The 23,464-nt window shown below is 37.9% G+C and overlaps 1 protein-coding gene across 1 annotated transcript in view; it reads left to right on the plus strand.

Annotated features, from left to right (window-relative positions):
- The first annotated feature begins 2,218 nt into the window (after positions 1-2,218).
- Positions 2,219-23,464, plus strand: part of LOC133663557 (calcitonin-1-like) — a 33,641-nt gene continuing 12,395 nt past the window's right edge. The window contains exon 1 of the mRNA XM_062068113.1: positions 2,219-2,231. The gene's annotated coding sequence lies outside the window, so the exon portion shown is untranslated. The remainder of the gene's footprint in view (positions 2,232-23,464) is intronic.

Raw genomic sequence — 23,464 nt, forward strand, 5'->3', positions numbered from 1 at the left:
GCGCTCCGTGCACCGCCGACCCGGACTGCTCGACTTAAGGCTGCGGAGAACATATGTATCATCTTGCACCTTCTCTATCCCCCGCCTTCTGGCCGAAGATTGGCCAGAAAGTCAGCTGTTGCTGAACTTCGCTCTGCTCTTGATCAATAATTCCCATCATTCTGGGCCGTTATAAACCTATGCAGACAGATAATGTGCGCAACTATCCTCATTGCATATGCAGTTAGAATGTGAAAGTAATTATGCATGTGAAAAAAACATCCATGGTTTGTGCATACAAGCCTTAGTTGCTGCTTAGGGGGGTGAAACATTACATGTGGAATATACACATTTATTCCATGGAGGGCGTACTTGCCAACCTTGAGACCTCCGAATATATATATATATATATATATATATATATATATATATATATATATATATATATATATATATATATATATATATATATATATATATATATATATATATATATATACACACACACACACATATATATAAGTATATATATGTATATATATATATATATATATATATATATATATATATATATATATATATATATATATATATATATATATATATATATATATATATATATATATATATATATATATATATATATATATATACTTGCCAACCCTCCCGAATTTTCCGGGAGGCTCACAAATTTCAGTGCCTCTCCCGAAAATCGCCCGGGACAACCATTCTCCCGAATTTCTCCCGATTTCCAGCCGGACAACTATATTGGGGGCGTGCCTTAAAGGCACTGCCTTTAGCGTCGTCTCTCACCTGAAAAGGAAACTATTATATATGTCTCCGTTATCCATAGGTTTATGTATAACCCATAAACCCAGGCAGCTACAACCCTAAACTAACACCCTCCCCGGATTGCTAATAATCAAATGTAAACAATCAAATGCAGATACTTTTTCTTATGCCTTCTGATATCTCTCTCTCTCTCTCTCTCTCTCTCTCTCTCTCTCTCTCTCTCTCTCTCTCTCTCTCTCTCTCTCTCTCTCTCTCTCTCTCTCTCTCTCTCTCTCTCTCTCTCTATGTTCAATACTTGATGTCCATATCCTACCCCCCCCCCCCACACCCCTGATTGTAAATAATGTAAATAATTCAATGTGATTATCTTGTGTGATGACTGTATTATGATGATAGTATATATCTGATAGTATATATCTGTATCATGAATCAATTTAAGTGGACCCCGACTTAAACAAGTTGAAAAACTTATTCGGGTGTTACCATTTAGTGGTCAATTGTACGGAATATGTACTTCACTGTGCAACCTACTAATAAAAGTCTCAATCAATCAATCAATCAATCAATCAATCAAAGTAGGAAGGCACGGAACTATTTCTCAGCGTGTGTTTATACCAGCCGGCACGTTAATACACTAACACACAACATCCGGATTCCCATCATGCATTGCTTCATAACTACGGCAAGTAGTAATGTCCAAAATTTCCAGCCAGACAAACAATATTGGGGATTGATTGATTAATTGATTGATTGAGACTTTTATTAGTAGGTTGCACAGTGAAGTACATATTCCGTACAATTGACCACTAAATGGTAACACCCGAATAAGTTTTTCAACTTGTTTAAGTCGGGGTCCACTTAAATTGATTCATGATACAGATATATACTATCATATATACTATCATCATAATACAGTCATCACACAAGATAATCACATTGAATTATTTACATTATTTACAATCAGGGGTGTGGAGGGGTGGTGGGGGGGGGGGGGGTAGGATATGGACATCAAGTAGTGGACATAGAGAGAGAGAGAGAGAGAGAGAGAGAGAGATCAGAAGGCATAAGAAAAAGTATCTGCATTTGATTGTTTACATTTGATTATTAGCAATCCGGGGAGGGTGTTAGTTTAGGGTTGTAGCTGCCTGGAGGTGAACTTTTCCTTAAAGGCACTGCCTTTAGCGTCCTCTCTCACTTGAAAAGGAGACTATTATATGTGTCTGCGTTATCCATAGGTTTATCTATAACCCATAACACGGTGGCCGAATGGATATAGTCACTCATGAACGGTCAGAGAAGCACTAGGCGGCCGCAACGCAGTATTATGGGCCACCTTGCAAGCAACATCCTGTTCTCATCTGCGGATGTTTTCAACAAATCCGTGAAGGATATGTTCCTGGATTCAGAGATCGCCCGCCAGTATTTAAATGGCAGAACGAAGGCTATTCAAATAGTGAAAGGTAAGTGTTATTTTTTTTTAAAAGTAAGCAGCAAGTACAGTACAGTTAGTAGAACAACTGTGTTTTCATAACTGTGTACTGTACTGTACTATATATATATATATATATATATATATATATATATATATATATATATATATATATATATAAGAAATACTTTAATTTCAGTGAATTTTAGCTATAAATATACTCCTCCCCCCTTAACACCCCCCACCCCCACCCACCCAATCTCCCGAATTCGGAGGTCTCAAGGTTGGCAAGTATATATATATATATATATATATATATATATATATATATATATATATATATATATATATATATATATATATATATATGAATAATCCGTTCATGAATGAGTATATCTGTTCGGCCACCATGTTCAATGGAGAAGTCTGATCTACAAAATTTGCAGGCAGCATACCCCTCCCCCTTCGAGCTGTCCTGGATGAATTGAAATTATTTTTTTCCAATCATTTTGGAACTTGCAAGTGTACTTCTTCTTCTGACTCGTCGTCGCCATGTCTCTTCTTCGTTCTTCTGCTTCGTCTCTGTTATGTTTTTGGACATTACTACTTGCCGTAGTTTTGAAGCAATGCATGATTGGAATCCGGACGTTGTGTGTCAGTGTATGAACGTGCCGGCTGGAATAAACACACGTTGAGAAATAACTCCGGGCCTGCCTACTTTATGGGTTATAGATAAACCTATGGATAACAGAGACATGTATAATAATCTCCTTTTCAGGTGAGAGAGGACGCTAAAGGCAGTGCCTTTAAGGCACGCCCCCAATATTGTTGTCCAGGTGGAAATCGGGAGAAATTCGGGAGAATGGTTGCCCCGGGAGATTTTCGGGAGGGGCACTGAAATTTGGGAGTCTCCCGGGAAAATCGGGAGGGACGGCAAGTATGACGGAGGTTCGCATCCTGAAAAAGCAAAGGATGCACGCACGGCTCTTTGATACTTCTTTCATTTGATAAAAACGCTAAAACACCATGTCACAGCCCTTTGTCAAACTCAAGGCCTAAGGGCCACATCTGGCCCGCGACATCATTTTTTGTGGGCCGCTAAAATGTGTATCAATAAAGCAGGGGTGTCAAACGTACGACCAGATCAGGCCCGCGAAGAGGTTTTAACCGGCCTGCGGGATGAGTTTGCTAAGTATAAAAATGAGCCAAAATTGTTGAATGAAAGAAACTGCTCTCCTAAGTGTGTCCACTAGATGTCGTAATAGTAATTCTTTGCATCTTTGTCGATGATGCCACATATGCAAAAAAAAATAAACCACATGATGTTAGTGCACCAGTAGAGGAAAATGATCAAACTACATAAATAACATCATGTAATTTGATTTTGATATTATTTTTCTATTTGGATAGATTGAAAATGAACACCAATGAGTTGACTGGTGAACATTATCACATAATTCATTCAGAAAGTATAAATAACGACAAATAAAGATAGAATACTATTAACCGCAACATGTAAGTGTAAAAAAAAAATTAAAACAAATTACAATTTGTACATTTTCAGAATGTTCTATTTTTAAACAAAGAAAACAATCTGAAGTTGTCTTTATTTTTAAGTTATCGTGCCGAGATTTTACCACTCTGGCCCACTTGGGAGTAGATTTTTCTCCATGTGGCCCTCGATCTAAAATTAGTTTGACACCCCTTCAATAAAGCATTACATAATTTTTCTATGACAGAAATAAATTGTACCACATGTTACTGCAGTTCTTCCTAAAGGGGTCATATTGTGATTTTTCTCTTCCTCTCTACATCTACAACATTTAAGAAATATGGGGAAAAAACTACAAATGTGCGCTTCATTTACTAACAGTGTTACAAAAAAGATCAATTAGAATAATACATAATGTTGGATATAGAGAACATACAAACTCTTTATTTATTGAATCACAAATATTGAAATTCAACGATTTGGTGCATTTACAAATAGCTAAAATGATGTGCAAAGCAAACTATAACCTGCTGCCCAAGAATGTACAACAATTCTTCTCAACAAAAGAGAAGAAATACAACCTTAGAGGAAAATCTAATTTAAAACATCTGTACGCTCGTACAACATGTAAGACCTTTAGCATATCTGTATGTGGAATTAAATTATGGAGTGGATTAAGCAAATAAATCAAACAAAGCACCAATATGATTCAGTTTAAGAGACTGTTCAAACTACAAGTGTTCACAAAATACACAGAACAAGAATTATGATGAACATCTTAAACCCTTTTTAAAAGTTTTTTTTTTTATTGAGACAAATATTATTTATTTATTTATTTTTTGCTTACTATGGTATATTATTTATTTATTATTTATTTGTTCATTGTTCTGTTACAGAGAACAAGGAAATTGGAGACAATTGCTATGGTATGAAAAGGGGTAGGATTAAATAAGCTCTGCTTCTTCCAACTCCTTTTCGGAGGTGCTGTAATGAAACAAGTGGAATTGTGTGATGCATTATATTGTATCGTATGCATGTTCGAAGAAAACTGAACTGAACTTAATACGAGTTCTTTGGTCAACAAAGCGGGGGCGGCGTGGCTCAGATGACAGAGCGGAAGCGGTTTGATTCCAGCTTCCGCCATCCTAGTCGCGGCCGTTTCTTTCTTGGGAAAAAGAGTCCCACCTTAAGCGCAAATTGTGAAGTCAAGTGATTTATCTTTACATAGTGCTTTTTCCCTATGGACTCAAAGCGCTTTACATTGAGAAACCCATTATCTACATTTAAATGAGTGGGGGTGGCACTAGGAGCAAGGTGGTGAAGTGTCTCGCGCAAGGACACAACAGCAGTGATTTGGATGGCGGAAGCCTGATTTCGAACTAGGATCCCTCAAGTTTCTGGACCGACACTCTAGAATCGGGGTGTCAAACGTATGGCCCGAGGACCAGATCAGGCCCGCGAACAGGTTTTATCCGGCCAGCGGGATGAGTTTGATAAGTATAAAAATAAACCTGAAATTTTTGAATGAAAGAAACAGCTGTTCTAAATGTGTCCACTGGATGTCAAAATAGCAATTCTTTGTATCTTTGTAGATGATGCTACATATGTACAAAATAAACCACATGATGTTGAGGAAAATGATCAAACTACATAAATAACATACTGTAATTTGATTTTGATATTTTTTCTTTATCTTGATAAATTTAAAATTAACACCAATGAGTTGACTGATGAACATTATCACATAATTTATTCAGAAAATATAAACAATAAAGATAGAATACTATTAACTGCAACATGTAAGTGTAAAAAAAACCCAACAACATTATGATTTGTACAATTTCAGAATGTGTTTGTTTTATTTTTAAACAAAGAACACAATCTGAAGTTGTCTTTATTTTTAATTTATCGTGCCGTGATTTTACCAGTCCGGCCCACTTGGGGGTAGATTTTTCTCCATGTGGCCCCCGATCTAAAATGAGTTTGACACCCCTGCTCTAGCATCTGAGACCCACCGCCCCACCAAAATGTCTGGCTTTACACAGACTCCCCCAGGATGTAGCTTACCACCATCCACGTGTCAATGTGGAGTGAATGAATGATGGCTTCTCAGTTCTCTGTGAAGCGCTTTGAATGTCTAGAAAAGTGCTATATAAATCTAATCCATTATTATTATTATAACACTTTGCATAGATTTTGTTTTACAAACCATATCAGAGCCGCTTTCTAACTGTCTTATTAGAGTGTGCCATTTTGTGGGCAGTCTTATTTACATGCTAAAGCCCTCCAGGCCAAGCTCCATTCGACTGCATTGCCACCCGCACAAGGGGTCTGAGTTAGTTTCTGCCTCATCCCTCACTTAAAGCGTAAGTGAAAAATGTGTGAAGAAAAGCTGATAAAACGTGATAACGCCAAAAAGGAAAGAGATTATACCTATTATTTGCTCACAAATGCTGCCTGGTGGTTGTTTGAGCACACTGCAGCTAGTTTTGGATAGTCCCACTACTTAAAAGGGAACTGCCCTTTTTGGGGAATTTTGCCTATCGTTCACAATCATTATGAAAGACATGACGATGGATGGATTTTTAAAAATGCATTCTAAACATTAAATAAACATAAATAAAAGTCTGCTTACAGTCCAATGGGAGCTCCATTATTTTGCCCATTAAATCCAATATACAAACAACAATACTCCATTTACATTTCGTGACTTGAATATTAACCAAGTATTAGTGATAATGTTATTATAAGCGCTAACGCAGACAAACTATTAATAGCGGCGCTGTGATCACTTCCGTGTGTGCCTATGTTTACATCATTGATTGGTCTGCTGCTTCCTCGTTTCCTTGCTCCCTGTTTATTGTAGATCAGTGGTTCTCAAACTTTTTTTGTCATCCCCCACTTTGGACAAGGGGGAGTTTTCAAGCCCCACCTGCCCCCATCGCCCCAACAGAACGCTAATGCCAAGCTTAACATTTTCAAATTTATCAAACATCAAGTAACATCAAGTTTTATACATTCAAACTCAATAACATAAAATAAAATCAAGTTCAATAATAAATAAAATAACTGTGCAGCTGTGGTATAACTTGCATCAAGTTCAATATCAAATAAAATAACTTGCATCAATTCAATAATTAATAAAACAAAAGTGTTATAACTTGCATCAAGTTCAATAATAAATCAAAAAAAAGTGTTATAACTTGCATCAAGTTCAATAATAAATCAAATAACTTGCATCAAGTTCAATAATAAATAAAACAAAAGTGTTATAACTTGCATCAAGTTCAATAATACATAAAACAAAAGTGTTATAACTTGCATCAAGTTCAATAATAAATCAAAAAAAGTGTTATAACTTGCATCAAGTTCAATAATAAATCAAATAAAAGTGTTATAACTTGCATCAAGTTCAACAATAAATCAAATAACTTGCATCAAGTTCAATAATAAATGAAAATAAAAGTGCCACTTTGCAATCTTTGCCAAAAAAAGGAGGCCAGGGCAAGTGAACATGAGTTTTACAGTACTCCAGCATTAGTGGCTGCAATGAGCCTGTTTTGCACTGCACAGCTTTTCAAATCGGGGTTTCAGGCTTGACACTGCCACTGTTAAAACCTCATTGAATTCGGGGCTGAGCTGCCTTGACGCGAGTGTTTCCCGGTAAATGACACATTGTGTCCGATGCGCATTTGGCGCAACCCTCTTTATTAGAGCCTGCAGCCCGTTTCTTGACTTTGCCATGCGCGACATCAGAGCAAAAGCCCACACAGTTTTCCCATTTAAGGTCGTGTTCTTTGAGGAAACTGTCCATTATCTTGAACAGCTCATCAGCAGTGGCTCTATTTTTTATGTATTTGCAAAACAGCAAATCCTCGCACAGTGACTCGCCATTCACAAAGCTTCCGCTTAGCCCCGCCCCCATTAGTTACTGTTGCTGTCTGTCAAACTTTCGCTCATACCTAGAAATGTAAAGCATACAGGAAAAATAAGTAATTTACATTTATCTATATAGCGGATTTCACAGACAGAATCACAAAGTGATTTCCAGTGTGTATAGAAAATGAAAGCATAGTAAAAAAAAAAAATCAAAGAATATAATAATTAAAAAATAAATAAAATCAAAGTGAAATTTCCTCCCGTTCCTCGCGCCTCACCTGTCATGTCTCTATTCCCCACCAGTGGGGCGCGCCCCACACTTTGAGAAACGCTGTTGTAGATCATAAATCGTGCATCTCACCTGGACAGAAGAAGTCTTAGGAGGTAATCCGACAGCCAATTAGGGCCTGGAAATGGCCCTCTCACTCGTTTCTTTGTGAGGATTAGAAGACATTCTTCACCTAAATGGGACTGTAAGAACATCCTAGCAGTCGGCATCCTAATGACAGCAGACATTGTACAGTAAGTGATGTTTTATTATGTTTGTTGGCTCTCATGAAGTCTGCAGTGAGTAATAATCAGTGATGAAGAGAAAAAAAAGCAAACATTGTGATACGTTTTTTAAAATTAATGCGTATGCTTAAAATGATCAAAATACATAAATATTAAATGTTATAATAAATGTGCCCGTTACTACATTACATATATACTTACAGGTATATAAAACCTTAATGAAGGTGTTGTTTTAAGGGCTTTAGAGGTGGAATTGTGCAGCTCGCTCCATTGTAATCAAACCTTTGATTGCATTTATTTAATATTTAGAATGAAAAATTCAACATCCATCATCATGTCTTGAACGATAGGCAAAATTCCAAAAAGAGTGCAGTTCTCCTTTAATGCTTCAGTACAACTTACATACAGCATTGTAGTTTTTAGCGCCTCCATATGGAGTGTACTGACAGATATAAATTAGGACTATATGCTACCTTCAATTAGAAATGGCAGCAGTGCAAAATTTTAGCTCAAACATGTTTGAGCCAGTCTGCTTCACAACAAGAGGAAATAGAAAAATAATGAACTTATTGACTACAACTTTGGACTACAAACAGCTTTGGGTAAACCTCTACAGGAAGAAGTGTTTCATTAATCTTTGCTATGCCTCCATGATTTGATTTCACATTTTTGTGAATTGATCCTAACTACACAAAACAGGTACCATCAGGTAAGAACAGTTTGTTTTGCATAATACGAAACCTTTAACTCAATATCATTTAATGCAGGTCAAGCATGTGTTTTGACATTGAAACCATTTTTGAAGTTATTTCTACAAAGCTAGACTTTCGTAAGTCAACCTTTCCATCAGTCTGCTAGCAGACAATATGGTAAAAATCTAATGAAAGGGGCACTTGTGTAATAATATCATGTGCTGATTACACATCTATATGGTTTCACAGTTACAAGTGACCCATTGAGGGCAGCCGATAATTACGATGAGGCCCCTGATGAAAATGAGTTTGACAGCACTGCACTATGTGGTTAATTGTCACAAGTTTTGAAAACTAAAACCTTTTTTTTTTTTTAAAGAAGGCAGAAGTAAATGTGAAGGTTGAATTGCTGTTACAAAAAAAAAAACCAAATGCATAATTTCATTCATGTTTACACAAAGTGAGCAAGGAAGATTAACATTTAACACGTCCTTAGGCCAGCCTACTTTACATATGATATGTAGACTAAGTCAGCAGAATTTTATTTTGAGGCATCACACTTGTCAAACATTCTTTATATTTTTTTAATCCAACTTAAATGTGATGCTTGATTTGAACTTTGATAAATTAATGGGAAATAAATTGTACAATTATTTTTGTTTTTTGTTCATGTTTGGCAAGTTTATTGATAGAGCACAAATAGCACACAAGGAAATTCAAAGTGCTTTACAGCACTTTGAACATTGTTTTAATTCAAGTATCCCCTAATCAGAGCAAAGCATTTTTGGTTGAAAAAAAGAGATAAAGAAGTAAAATACAGCACTATGTCATCAGTTTCTGATTTATTAAATTGTATAACAGTGCAAAATATTGCTCATTTGTAGTGGTCTTTCTTGAACTATTTGGAAAAAAAGATAGGTTTTTATTTATATTTAAAAAGGATTTTTGAATTGTTGCTATTTTTAGAATATTAAAAAAAAATCTCACATACCCCTTGGCATACCTTCAAGTACCCCCAGGGGTACGCGTACCCCCATTTGAGAACCACTGCTTTACAGCATATTAAAACAAGGCAACAATTAAAATAAAATAATCATGAAAATTATTATAATTCAAATTAAAATCACAAAATATTATAATTTAAAGAACTCAAATTCCAATTGAAATTTAAAGAGTGTAGATAAAATACTTTCAGTTGTCATTTGCACAATTGAATAGAAGTGTTTTCAGCCTGGATTTGAACATTGCCAACGTTGAGGCCTGTCTCACATCCTTTGGAAGACTATTCTAGATTTTAGGAGTACAACATAAAACAAAGCTTCACCATATTTTGTCCTGACTCTGCGCACCAGAGTGCAAAATAACACATTTACTGTAAGTTGAGTTAACATAATAAAAACACAACGTTGCACATGGTCCTTGCACAACCCTGACTGGGATTTGATCCCTCTACCCAAAATGTCCAGCTCAGCACTTTGTGCTAAAGAAGATTAAACCAATGTGAGAAATTTACCATTATATTTTCATCAATTACAGAGCAGGAAGGGGCTCGGAATACATTTGCGGTAAGACTTCATATGAATTGACATTTTACATCATTTTTCATGGCACATATTTTGCCAAAAGGGGCGGAGGTAAGGTGTGGGGGCTGTTTGTATGAAAGTGACAACCAACCATGAAGAGAATGTGACAACTAACCCCAAATGTAATTGCCGTGTAACAACTATTTAGCTATCTAAATAACAATGTAAACTCTCGTGTTCCCTTCAGACTTTTTAGGGCTAATTGTTTTCTTATAAGTCCTTCGTCTATAGCAGGGGTGTCAAACTTACGGCCCGCAGGCCATATCAGGCCCATGAACAGGTTTTATCAAGCCCGCGTGATGAGTTTGCCAGGTATAAAAATGAGCTGCATTTTTTTTCAATGAAAGAAACTGCTGTTCTTAATGTGTCCACTGGATGTCACAATTCTGTTAGGACTAGCAAGAGGTACAAAGTAAAGCTACCTCTCTAGTAGCATGAAAGCATACTGCAAGCACTCAGCATCATTGAACTTTTGGTGACGTGGTGACGTGACGTGGTGAGCAGAAATTAGCGTTTTATCCAATTTTAGGTCGCAAATATATCAGATTTTATTTTGGATACCTATTCTGGATACTTTTATAGACACTTTATGGACAATTCTAAAGTGATCAAGGTGTCCTTGTTTGTCTAAAAAGACATCACCGACCGCTAGCTAGCTTGGTTAGTTTTTAGCCAGGTGGCTAGCTAGCCAGTCGCTAACCTCCAGCTTGCCTTGAGCTTGGTTTTTTTTAATGATCACACGTTTGAATACCGAGTTTTTGGACAGTCACAGTTGCGATGACTGACAAAAAGAGTGACAAGAAGGAGGTGTCCGGTGGGGCTGCGTGTAAAGTCAAACAACCAGCCAGGAGACACCGATCTCAGCGAGGCTCGACCGATAGCGGAGGTGAGCCGGGCGGTAGCATGGAGGTGGACGCATCGGTATTGGAATCGATCAAAGAGAGACTGAGCAAGCTGGATATTCTGGATGCACTAAAGTAGGACATCCGTGACTTGACAAGTAGCCTGGAATTCAGTCAGAAAGAGATCGAGGATAAGAAGGGATAATGCCTTTCTGAGAGGCGCGATGACTGACATGAGGAGATCTACCAACTTTCTCAGTGCGGACAATAGGCGCATTAAAGACACGCTGTTGGATATACAGTGCAGGGACATGAGAGACAATCTCATATACTCGGGGATCCGAGAGGGCAACGCCGATCCGGAAAAAACTTTAAGAGAGTTCATGTCGGATAAGTTCAAACTCTCCCCGGATGTGGTAAGAGACATAACTTTCTCCAGAGTGCACAGAATGGGCAGACCTGTGGACAATAAAGTCCGTCCCGTAATAGCTCATAGCTCGTTTTGAGCATTTTAAGCACAAAGAGTTGGTGAAAAGCAGAGGAAAGGAGCTGAAAGGGACCTCTCTCTGGTTAAATGACCACTTTCCGGCTGAGATCAACGATAGGAGAAAGAAACTGTCACTGATCATGAGAGAGAACCGGGCCCAGAACAAGAGAGTGGCACTAACAGTCGATAGGCTGTACATAAATGGATAGCTGTATCGGGACCCAAAGGTTACCCCCTGGCTTTTTTAGAATGGGCATTCGAGGGTGTTTTTAGCATCTTGGTTTGGCCTGTGTCATGCTTAATTTCAGTACTGTTATGTCCTGCATTAAGCTGGGCCTTCATAGGGGCCTGGTGTTAGCTCACGAGAATGTATGCAGCCTGCGTAATAAGTATCAGGAAGTAGAGTGTATTATCAGAGATAATTTTATTAATATCTTTGCCATTTCTGAGACCCACCTTGATGATTATTTTCTGATTCAGTTGTAGCCATTGAGGGGTTCTCAATTTTTAGGAAAGATAGGAACAGGTTTGGGAGTGGGGTGGCTATTTATGTTCAGAATCATTTATCTATCAAAGTGCGTAATGATTTGATGAGGGAGAGCATTGAAGCTATTTGTGTGCAGGTCCATCTGCCTTATTTGAAACCAATTATAGTATGCTGTTTCTATAGGCCTCCTAGTGCTGATGCTCTGTATCTGAAGGAGTTATGTGAGATGTTTGACAGGATATCAGATGAGAATTGAGAAATCTATTTACTGGGTGATATGAATGTTGACTGGCTGGGACAGGGGTGTACAAAAAAATAAGATACTATCCATTTTAAATGCTTGCAATCTGTCCCAAATTGTTGCCCCTCTCACGAGAATAGGTGTTGGTAGTGATAGTATTATTTTAGCTAGATGCATTGATCATATTTATACAAATGTTCCTGACCAATGCTCCATAGCAGTCTCGGTTCCTGTAGGTTTTACCGACCACAATATAACAGCAGTCACTAGAAAGACAAGGGTTCCTAAACCTAAAGCGAAAATTATTTTTACAAGGTCTTATAAGAGATTTGATGAAGAGTGTTTTATTGATGAAATATCCTGTTTAAATTGGAACGAGGTGTGCAGTGAGGAAGACCCTGAGGCTGCACTGGATTTATTTATGTTAATGTACATGAGTGTTGTGGACAAGCATGCCCCTTTGAAAAAGTTTTCAGTCAAAACTAAGTCTGCCCCATGGATTGATAATGGACTTAGGAGTTTAATGACAGAAAGAGACATGGCTAAAAAAGCCTCAGTCAACTCAGGTTTAATTGATGACAGGCATAAGTACTGTTCCTTAAGAAACCAGGTCACAAAGTTAAACAAACTGAAAAAAAGGGAATATTTCAAACAGAGGTTATATGATGTGAGATATGATAGCAAAAACGTATGGAATGTTTTGAATTAAATCATGGGTAGAAAGAACAATGTCTGTATACTTTTTGTGGAATCAAATGGGTTGGTACTCACTAAGCCATGTGACATTGCTAATCATTTTAATAACTATTATGTTGACAAGGTATCTCAATTAAGGCATGGTATGCATGTATCCAACAACAACAAATCAGCTGACCTCATTAGGAATATTATAATGAATAATAAGGGGTGTGAATTAAATTTTCATCAGATTGAAGTCAGTGAGGTTGAGAGGTTACTACACTCTCTTCCGGACAACAAAGTAGCTGGTATAGACAACCTGGATAGTAAGTTACTGAGAATGACTGCTGGTATCATATCAGTGCCTGTTTGTCATAATTCTAATAGATGTTTACAAGTGGGCCTGTGTCCAAAGATATGGAAGGTGGCAAAGGTTACTCCTCTACATAAGGATACCAAATTGGCTTTCAATGAGGGCAATTCTAGACCAATAAGCATCCTACCTGGTTTATGTAAAATACTGGAGAAATGTGTGTATGCACAAATTCAAGCTTACTTTCAATCAAATGGGCTAGCAACTGATTCTCACCATGCATTAAGAACGGGCCACTTTACGTCCACTGCTCTTATACAAATGATGGACAATTGGCTTAATGCTATAGATACTTCTATGTTGGTTGGAGCTGTGCTGTTAGATTTTAGTGCTGCATTTGACGTCATTGACCACTCTCTTTTCATTGAGAAACTTAAATGATATGGTTTTAATACTTCGGTTTTAATGTGGACACAAATGTGGAGTTATTTGTCCTCAAGATCACAACAGGTGTATCTTAATGGCAGCTTGTCTGATAGCAGAAGTTTGGATTGTGGTGTTCCACAGGGAAGTTGCCTGGGACCTTTACTTTTTTCTATATTCACCAATGATTTACCTTGGGCTACCGGGCGTGCCAAATTGGTTCTTTATGCTGATGATGCAACCTTATATCATGCTGCACCATCATGCAGTGTACTTAATGTAGTATTGAGTGAGGAACTAAAAGCTGTGCATGACTGGACAGCATGTAACAGACATGTCCTTAACATCTCAAAAACAAAAATTATTGTATTGGGGACTAGGCAAGGGTTATCTTGTGACCCAAAGTTGGATCTGAGGCTAGGTATTTCAACAGTTCAACAGGTCAGAAGTACCAAGCTCCTTGGAGTGATGCTGGACTGCACTCTATCCTGGTCAAATTATATCAGTGATATAGTTACAAAGATGGGAAGGGCTGTTGGTATTTCCAGGAAATGTGCTGCTTTTGTTGCTCCACCTCTTCTTTGTCAGATTGTTAAGAGTATAGTCTTGTGTCATCTGGACTATTGTTCTACAGTCTGGGCGTCTGCTGCAAGTGGTGAGATCCGTAAGCTCCAGATTGTCCAGAATAGGGCAGCAAGGCTGGTTCTGGGTTGTTCACTAAGAACCAATGTTAACCAAATGCATGCTTCTCTTTCCTGGCTAACAGTGCAGAACAGGTTGTTAGCTAATAATACTCTGATATTGTTCAAATCAGTAACCGGTAGTAAAACTCCTGCTTTTCTCATGGCCCAAATAGTTCACAGTAGCACTATACATAATCATAATACCAGGGCGTCTAGTGAGGGGCATTTTGTACTCCCTCGTCCCAGGAAGAATGCTTTGCGGAAATCTTTTATTTATAGATCTGTATCGCTCTGGAATAACCTGCCTCGAATTCTCACCGGCATTGAAAGTAAACAGGTTTTTAAAAAGAAAGTAATATTTTATCTGGGTCTTTAAATTAGTTTGCTTGTTGATGATTTTGTTTGGTTTTATATTGTGTAGTTATATTTATATGGTAATTATTACTATGTGACTGTAAATTGTTAGCTTTTTTTCATATTGATGCTTTTATTTATTTTTCTGTATTGTGTAGTAATTATATGCTTTTAATTAAATGTTTGTAATTGTATTAAGTTTGTGGACCCCAGGAAGACTAGTGGGTTGTTGTGGCAACCAGCTAATGGGGATCCTTAATAAAAATCAAATTTAAAAAATCAAAGCGTGGTTGAGGCTCCTCTCCCTCGACCCAAATGAAACTTAAAACCTTTTATGTCTTCTGCTTCGAACGCATTGTATTTTGGCACCCTTACTCCCCCATTATGTCTCTGTCAAAAACGAGAAAACTTAACCCTTTTGAATAGTTTTTACTTCCGTTTCTCACGGTTTGTTGAGTTAGCACTGGATTGATACGTGGACATGACAAAGGAGGTATTTGATACCTGGAATTGTTTACATGTTGTGTTTTTTGTTCAATCCCAGAAAGACTGTGATTTAAAGCTTAATCCTGGCTTTGTAGATACATTAAGACGAAGTCTAAGCTCATTGTGTTTTTGAAACTGTACCAATTTCCTCAGAATTTTCAACAAACTTGAAGTGTTTTGTCCAGAGGATTATTTGTGATTTGTACGTTTTCAGAATGTGCTTGTGCTATTTTTGGCCAAAGTAAAACAAAGAAAACAACCTGGAGTCGTTTTTATTTTTAAGTGATCATGCCATTATTTTACCACTTGAGAATACATTTTCCTCCCCACGTCCCCTGAGCTAAAATGAGTTTGACACCCCTAGTCTCGAGGCCTAGACGACAAATACTGAGGCAGTGAATAATTTCAATTTGACATGAAAAACACAAGAAGTTCTCTCATCACAAGTTAAGCCGTCTTACTCCAGAGAAGACTATGTAGCTGTCACTAAGAGAGACAGTGCGACGAGATGAGAGCTTTAAATGAGTGTGACAACCAACTCCATTCTCCCCTGTTTTTTTTTTGTTATAGGTATCAACATTTCAGCTTTTTATCTTTACATTGTCCTGTGCTTTTGGGGATTTTTTCCCCCATCGTTGTTGTTTTATTGTTTAATTTTATTTCTTCAATGTGACAAATGGGGACGGCATAGCGCAGTTGGGTGAGTGGCCGTGCCAGCAACTTGAGGGTTCCTGGTGCAATCCCCACCTACTACCCACCTCGTCACGTCCGTTGTGTCCTTGAGCAAGACACTTCACCCCTGCTCCTGATGGGTCGTGGTTAGGGCCTTGCATGGCAGCTCCCGCCATCAGTGTGTGAATGTGTGTGTGAATGGGTGAATGTGGAAATAGTGTCAAAGCGCTTTGAGTACCTCGAAGGTAGAAAAGCGCTATACAAGTATAACCCATTCACCATTTACAAAGGCCAAAAAAAACGAGCCCCTGAGCCTCACTTTGCACACGTATGCATTACATATTTCCAAGAAATGAATGGAAAAAGCATAAAAACATACAAATATGGTGAAAGTATGTGCTTTAATCAACCTATATCAATATATGAATTTTTGGAAGATGCTTCTAAAGTTCATATCCGGGTCCAAAAAAAATATCACATTTTCTTTAGATGGAAAACATAAATACAATTTCTGTTTATGTATGCTGAGTATACACTCTAAAGCCATAAGGTCATAGTTTGTGGTATTTTGGTTTTCTGTCTTTCTCTTTCTTTTTTTTTTTTAGCTCAAGGATCTCCAACAGGTAAGCTCATGAGCCTTCTGATTTTGAATAACTCAGCACAGCGTCAATAAATATTTGCTTCAACTCTTAGCAGTTTGAAAACTGTTCAAAATGATGCCTTTTATGTAATGACTAATGACCACAAAATAGCATAAAGACAATGAAAACACGATTTGAATGGAGATCAGCTTTGTAAATAAAGCAGAATTTAAATGTTGTCAGTCATAAATAAAACATAATAGTTCACCTCTACCTTAATTTTGTCAAAGTAGCACCAACTATAATAAAAGCTGGAGATGATCGCAAAATATTCGAAACTTGCAGATAGGGATGATGTTCGTTAAGAAATTATCAATGTCGATGCCATTATCGAATCCTCTTATCGAACAGATTCTTTATTGAATCTCTTATCGAATGCTTTGTGCGTTGTAAATAAAAACAATGCAGACAAACACATCACCAACATGGACAAGGTGCCGCTCACTTTCGACATCCCGGTGATGCACACTGTGGAGAAGAAGGGGACCAGCACGGTAGCGAATCCATACGCACAACGGGGCAAGAGAAGTCGGCTTTTACTGTTGTGCTAGCTTGCTATGTTAATGGACAGAAACTGCCACCTATGGTGATTTTCAAGGGGAAGACGCTGCCGAAAGAAAAGTTTCCACCTGGAGTCATTAAGGCATGACGAAGGAACTCCAACCGCTGGACATGGGTGTAAACAAGACGTTCAAAGTGAAGTTGTGAGCGTTATGGGAGCGATGGATGACAGACGAACACAGCTTCACGAAAACTGGGAGGCAGCGTCGGGCGAGTTACGCCACAATTTGTGAATGGATTGTGGATACTTGAGTAAACGTGTCTGCTTGCACTGTTGTTCGAGCTTTCGCAAAAGCCGCCATCTTTTCCGAAGAGCCCCACAGCAACGAGACTGACTTTGAAAATGACGAGAGGGAATCTGGCGTGTTTGATGGAGAACTTGCCTAGCTGTTCATTTCGGACACAGAAGATGAGGACTTTGATGGATTTGTGGATGAGGATTGATCAAAAAAATAATGTGAGTATTATATGAGTAGTATATGAATGTGTATATATATATATATATATACACATATGTATGTATATATGTATAAATATATACTTGAAATGTATACATCTATACATATAATATATATTATATGCATATATTATGTATATTATAACAGTACATAAACATAGTTTACTCAGTAGATTTTGCAGCCATAAACCACATTTTAAACAACATTTTTTATTTGTAGAAAATGTTACTGTCTGACTTTTTTTTGCGTTTTCATTGAGCCATTGTTAGTCACTCTTCATTATTCACAAGGCTGTTTTTCCAGCTGTTTCTTCCCATTGAGGCAGCTGGCAAGATTTTGTTTGCCTCACACGGCCTTGCCAGACCTCTGGTTTGTTAGGGCTACCTAATTAGGACTTTCTTCCAAATGGTGTATTTGCTTCCTGCCAGATCCCCGGACTAAAAAAAAGAAAAAAAGCCCCAACAACCCTGGGCGCATTAAACACATCTGTCAGATATAATTAAATAAGTGTGTTCTGATTGTAGCATCGTCTAGTCAGGGCTTGGGTTAAATAACAATGGTCCTCCAAAGTCGAAAATGTGGCCTCAAAAGTCCAAATTAATTAGCATATTTACACAAAACTGTGTTGACAAACAGGAGAAGTCTGATGGTAACTGTCGAACCGTAGAACCAGAAATGGAACGGATCAGTACCTATAATAATGAGCAATCAACATGGGGGCGTGGTCTGGGGGTGGACCAGGGGGCGTGGTTGGGGCGTGGCTAAGAGTGGAGGAGTATATTTACAGCTAGAATTCACCTAGTCAAGTATTTCATATATATATATATATATATATATATATATATATATATATATATATATATATATATATATATATATATATATATATATATATATATATATATATATATATACGTATATATACATATCTATATATTTATATATACACATATATATATATATATATATATATATATATATATATATATATATATATATATATATATATATATATATATATATATATATAAAAATATATATATATATATATATATATATATATATATATATATATATATATATATATATATATATACATATATATATATATATATCAATCAATCAATCAATCAATGTTTATTTATATAGCCCTAAATCACAAGTGTCTCAAAGGGCTGTACAAGCCACAACGACATCCTCGGTACAGAGCCCACATACGGGCAAGGAAAACTCACCCCAGTGGGACGTCAATGTGAATGACTATGAGAAACCTTGGAGAGGACCGCATATGTGGGTAACCCCCCCCCCTCTAGGGGAGACCGAAAGCAATGGATGTCGAGTGGGTCTGACATAATATTGTGAAAGTCCAGTCCACAGCGGATCCAACACATCAGCGAAAGTCCAGTCCATAGTGGGGCCAGCAGGAACCATCCCGAGCGGAGACGGGTCAGCAGCGTAGAGATGTCCCCAACCGATGCACAGGCTAGTGGTCCACCCCGGGTCCCGACTCTGGACAACCAGCACTTCATCCGTGGCCACTGGACCTGTGCAACTCCCCCTCCATAAGGGAGAGGGGAGCAGAGGAGAAAAGAAAAGAAAAGAAACGGCAGATCAACTGGCCTAAAAAGGGAGTCTATTTAAAGGCTAGAGTATACAAATGAGTTTTAAGATGGGACTTAAATGCTTCTACTGAGGTAGCATCTCTAACTTTTACCGGGAGGGCATTCCATAGTATTGGAGCCCGAATAGAAAACGCTCTATAGCCCGCAGACTTTTTTTGGGCTCTGGGAATCACTAATAAGCTGGAGTTCTTTGAACACAGATTTCTTGCCGGGACATATGGTACAATACAATCGGCAAGATAGGCAGGAGCTTGACCGTGTAGTATTTTATACGTAAGTAGTAAAACCTTGAAGTCGCATCTTAAGTGCACAGGAAGCCAGTGCAAGTGAGCCAGTATAGGCGTAATATGATCAAACTTTCTTGTTTTTGTCAAAAGTCTAGCAGCCGCATTTTGTACCAACTGTAATCTTTCAATGCTAGACATAGGGAGGCCCGAAAATAAAACGTTACAGTAATCGTGACGAGATGTAACGAACTCATGGATAATGATCTCAGCATCGCTTGTGGACAAAATGGAACGAATTTTAGCGATATTACGGAGATGAAAGAAGGCCGTTTTAGTAACACTCTTAATGTGCGACTCAAACGAGAGAGTTGGGTCGAAGGTAATACCCAGATTCTTTACTGAGTCGCCTTGTGTAATTGTTTGGTTGTCAAATGTTAAGGTGGTATTATTAAATAGATGTCGGTGTTGAGCAGGACCGATAATCAGCATTTCCGTTTTCTTAGCGTTGAGTTGCAAAAAGTTAGTGGACATCCATTGTTTAATTTCATTAAGACACGCCTCCAGCTGACTACAATCCGGCGTGTTGGTCAGCTTTAGGGGCATGTAGAGTTGGGTGTCATCAGCATAACAGTGAAAGCTAACACCGTATTTGCGTATGATGTCACCTAGCGGCAGCATGTAAATACTAAAGAGTGCAGGGCCAAGAACCGAACCCTGGGGAACTCCGCACGTTACCTTAACATAGTCCGAGGTCACATTGTTATGGGAGACACACTGCATCCTGTCAGTAAGATAAGAGTTAAACCAAGACAAGGCTAAGTCTGACATCCCAATACGCGTTTTGATACGCTCTAATAAATTATTATGATCAACAGTATCGAAAGCGGCGCTAATATCAAGAAGTAGCAACATAGATGACGCATCAGAATCCATCGTTAGCAATAGATCATTAGTCATTTTTGCGAGGGCTGTCTCCGTAGATTGATTTGCCCTGAAACCGGATTGAAAAGGTTCACAGAGATTGTTAGACGCTAAGTGTTCATTTAGCTGCTGTGCGACAATTTTTTCGAGGATTTTCGAGATAAAGGGAAGGTGGGACACCGGCCGGTAGTTTACCAAGAGATCAGGATCGAGGTTAGGTCTTTTGAGTAGAAGATGAATAACCGCTTTTTTGAATGCTAGGGGAACAGTGCCAGAGCAAAGTGATAAGTTTATAATATCTAACACTGATGGACCTAATAATACAAAAAGCTCCTTGATAAGTTTCCCAGGAATTGGGTCAAGTAAACATGTTGTTTTGTTTTGTCCCATTTACACATTTTAACAATTCCTCCAATGTTATTTCATCAAAGAGAGAGAAACTATTTTGGAGGGCACTGTCCGTCGTATATACAGTCGTATTTGTGTTAATAGAACCCAGTTGTAGCTGGGATGCATTGTCTCTAATCTCTTTTCTAATGAGTTCAATTTTCTTATTCAAAAAATTCATAAAGTCATCTGCTGAGTGGGTGGAGCTACTGGGAGAGTCCCTTGTTGGGTTAGCGATGCTACTGTACTAAACAAAAATTTAGGATAATTTTTGTTGAGGTGGATGAGATTTCAGTAATATTTGGCTTTAGCTGAGGTAAGCCTGCGTTTATAAGTTATTAAACTATCACTCCATGCTTGATGGAAAACCTCAAGTTTAGTCGCACGCCATTTGCGTTCCAGCTTTCTACATGATAATTTATGGGCTTTAGTTTCTTCTATAAACCATGGGGTACGCCTTTTAGGGGCCCTTTTTAGCTTTAGCGGTGCTACATTATCAATGGTGTCGCGCAGGGCGTCGTTAAAGTTGTTAGTGAGGTTATCAATAGAGCCCACATAATTTGGGAATGGTGCCATTACCGAAGGCAGTAGGTCAGCAAGAGTCGTCGTTGTGGCAGCATTAATGTTGCGGCTGCTATAGTAGTTATTATTATTATTATTAGTTTGTTGACAATGAGTCAGAACTTCGAATTTTATAAGGTAATGATCGGACATTACTTTAGTGTACGGGAGTATCATAACTTTAGAGGTGGTGACACCCCTGACAAGCACTAGATCTATCGTATTACCGTTGCGTTGCGTGGGTTCATTTATTATTTGTGTAAAACCACAGCTATCAATTATAGTCTGGAGCGCCACGCACGGAGGGTCCGATGGGGTATTCATATGGATATTAAAGTCCCCCATTATGATTATATTGTCGGCGTGCGTCACTAGATCAGCAACAAACTCTGAGAATTCACTGATAAAGTCCGAATAGGGCCCAGGGGGGCGGTAGATAACAGCCAGGTGGAGAGGCAGCGGTGTGACAAACCTCATAGTGAGCACCTCAAATGAGTTATATTTATTATTTACGATAGGTGTAAGATTAAAGTTTTTTATATATACATATACATATATTTATATATATGTTTTTTTATATATACATATACATATATATATACACATATGTATGTGTGGGAAAAAAAATCACAAGACTATTTCATCTCTACAGGCCTGTTTCATGAGGGGTTTCCTCAATCATCAGGAGATTTTGATGATTGAGGAAACCCCTCATGAAACAGGCCTGATATATATATATATATATATATATATATATATATATATATATATATATATATATATATATATATATATATATATATATATATATATATATATATATATATATATATATATATATATATATCCTGAAAATATGCAAACAAAACTGTGTTTAGATAATTGATACTTCAAACTTGCATAAATACATCTTAAGGAATATAACATACCTTGGCTTCTGAGAGCTTCAAAATGTAATGAATAAAATGCTAAAGTTGCTGATAAACAAGCAATTATTTTAATAATTAAATATGGTCATTTTAAATGAATTATTATAATCATTTAAAATTAATTATTTAAAATATGTTTATTTTAATGTATAATTCTATGGCTGGATGTAATAAGGAGTCAGAAAAAATACAAATAAAAATACAATTAATTTTGATGTTTTTAGCAAAATATAGTAAAACATTTTTTATTTTTTATTTTTTTAAATTACTAAATATATTTATTTTTAGGTAAGATAAACATAATAATACAATTTATCTCTAGTCTGGATGATTTAGTTCTTGTCACCCTGTTGTCCTCCCGTCTCTTCCCCAAGGATGGATCCATGAGCTGGGCAAACGCCTGGAGATACCCTACGTCAACAACACGGTCTGCGGCCCTTCGGTGGGCAGCTCGTACATCGCTGCCCTCTACTTCGCCCTCAGCAGCCTGACCAGTGTCGGCTTTGGCAACGTGTGCGCCAACACGGACGCTGAGAAGTTCTTCTCCATTTGCACCATGCTCATCGGCGGTATGCCGGACGCCTCGTATGGAATAACGTGATTGGGCAGGCACGCTTTTTATATCGTGGGAAAGAGGACGTGAAAAAAGGCTGTCCTCACTCAGGTCCGCATGGAGCTGGGGGGGCGTGGCCTCCAGCTCCGGCTGAAAATCGGGAGATTTTCGGGAGAATATTTGTCCGGGGAGGTTTTCAGGAGAGGCGCTGAATTTCGGGAGTCTCCCGGAAAATTCGGGAGGGTTGGCAAGTATGTTAAGTCTAAGTTACCTATTGTTACCTGTGTTTATGTATTTGTGATTTGCATATGTCCTGAAAATTTGAAATCAAACTTGGCTGAGATATTTCTCAAACAATCTTGCCTTCCTTCATAATTCCTCCAAATGAGCCATTTGGAACGTCCCAATTTGTGACGGTGACCTCAGCAGATATCTCCATATAAGGTACATTTTTACCCAAAGAGCTTGGTGCGAGTCCGCCATTGTCATCTGACGATGTAATCAATAGGCTCTTTCTTTTTCCTCTATCCTCTTGATGTGGGTGGGGCAGACTGGCTCATACATGCACATGCACATGCA

Source organism: Entelurus aequoreus, linkage group LG02 (assembly GCF_033978785.1).
Source record: "Entelurus aequoreus isolate RoL-2023_Sb linkage group LG02, RoL_Eaeq_v1.1, whole genome shotgun sequence".
NCBI classification, from domain to species: domain Eukaryota; kingdom Metazoa; phylum Chordata; class Actinopteri; order Syngnathiformes; family Syngnathidae; genus Entelurus; species Entelurus aequoreus.